Raw genomic sequence first — 1,886 nt, forward strand, 5'->3', positions numbered from 1 at the left:
AATTGAATTTTCCACTTGTAAGAAGCATTAAAATGCTAATTGCCAAGTTCCTTTGTATTCTTATTGCTATCACCAGAATATTTAACAAGGCAAGCAGACATGGTGGGTGCTAAATATATATACAAATTGGATTTTGAAAATGCTTATATGACTTTATCATTTGAAATGCTGAAGGTTTTTTTTTAATGTTCATGTCTTTTATTAATCCATATACAATTACTTGTCTTCCAGTTTGTTGAAGCAATAGGACAGGTAGCATTTGCCACAATAATGCCTGTCAAAGTGGCTGGCCGTAAAAACTTGAGCACTACATTCATCTGAAGGGCAATCCAGATAAAGGCGACTGATTTCACCATTCTCATCGCTGTGTAGTATTTCAGGACAGTAGCCTAACCTTCTTTCTCTTACACTTATTATTCTGGTGGGATTTGGAGCAGGGGGTGTGCAAGACTTCCTTTTCTTAGCATCACCACGAAGTCTCAACACAAGATGAAGAGTGGACTTCTTTTGAATCTTGTAGTCAGACAAAGCACGTCCATCTCCCACTTGCTTGCCAGCAAAGATCTGTCTTTGCTGATCAGGAGGCATCCCTTCCTTATCCTAGGTCCTGGCCTTTACATTTCCTGTTGTATCCAAGGGTTCAACCTCGGGTGGTGGTCTTCCCCGTACGAGTCTTCACAAAAATCTGCATCCTGGCAGTGGTTCCATCACGAAGATGGATTTGAAAAGCTGAAATGCTGAAGGTTTGGTTTGTTTGTTTATTTTAAGGTGATAGAAAAGTAAAACATTTCCTGAATGTTTTTAAAGAAACCTATCATAGCCCAGTAGGGCGTGGCTCAGCGGTTGAGCATCGACCTAGGATCCAGGCGATCGGGGTTCAATTCCCGGTCAGGGCACATGCCCGGGCTGTGGGCTCGATCAATGACTCTCTCATCATTGATGTTTCTGTCTCTCTCCCTCTCCTTTCCTCTCTCTGAAATCAATAAAGATATATTTTAAAAAAAAACTATCATAGAAGAGCATCCTGAAAGATCAATTCACTGGAATTCCTTACCTTTGGTGCCCTGACAGTTTCTACAGCAGTACTTACAAAATCCACTTTGGGTTAGAGAGATTTCTTCCATAACATTTTTACAGATGTCTCACTTTTTATAAGGCACTCAAAAAATATTATAATAATAAAATCCTACTTGATTTTTACTTTCCAAGTCTAGAATACATGGAACTAATAACTATTAAACAGAGTATTTCACAGAATACTGCTCTGACCTACCTACACGGAATGCTGTCAGGTTTGCGTGGTGCCTAGAACAGGAGAGGCTCTTAATCAGGTCCAGGCAGTGTTTCAAGCAGCAGAACCCACAGTTCTAATGGTATCAGTGGTGGGAAAAGGCAGCACGTGTTTATAGGAGGCCCCAGTAGGAGAATCACAACATACACCCCTTATCTTCTGGAGCAAGGCTATGCCATCTGCATCAGAGAACTACACACCATTCAGTAAACAGCCCCTGGCTTGCTACAAGGTTCTGGTGGAGATAGAGCACCTGACTATAAGGCATCAAGTGACCATGCGGCCAGACCTTCCCATTATGTGCTGAGTTCTGTCAGATTCACCAAATTATAAGGCTCAAAAGCAATCCATCAAAAGATAGTGGTTGGTACATCTGGGACTGGATATGAATAGAAAAAGGCCTAAGGCTGGATAATCAGGACTCTAAAGCCCCCTGTCATTACTGCTGTTGCTTTGGTGCTTTTCAACTCAAACTTATGGCCATGTGTGGGGGTAGAGGGGACAAAGGAGACTCCCTTAAGACCAGCTGGCAGAGAAGGAAAAGGGCCATTTGGTTCATGGTTGGGCTGACTTGGCAAGTGGCTGCTGCTGCTGC

At 42.4% G+C, this 1,886-nt stretch overlaps 1 pseudogene across 1 annotated transcript; it reads right to left on the reverse strand.

The window, feature by feature from the left end:
- Nucleotides 1-216: 216 nt before the first annotated feature.
- Nucleotides 217-691, reverse strand: LOC308559423 (ubiquitin-ribosomal protein eS31 fusion protein pseudogene; annotated as a pseudogene). The gene has a single exon. The product of its transcript is annotated as a ubiquitin-ribosomal protein eS31 fusion protein pseudogene (transcript).
- Nucleotides 692-1,886: the final 1,195 nt, after the last annotated feature.

Source organism: Miniopterus schreibersii, assembly GCF_964146895.1.
Source record: "Miniopterus schreibersii genome assembly, chromosome: 7".
NCBI classification, from domain to species: Eukaryota; Metazoa; Chordata; class Mammalia; order Chiroptera; family Miniopteridae; genus Miniopterus; species Miniopterus schreibersii.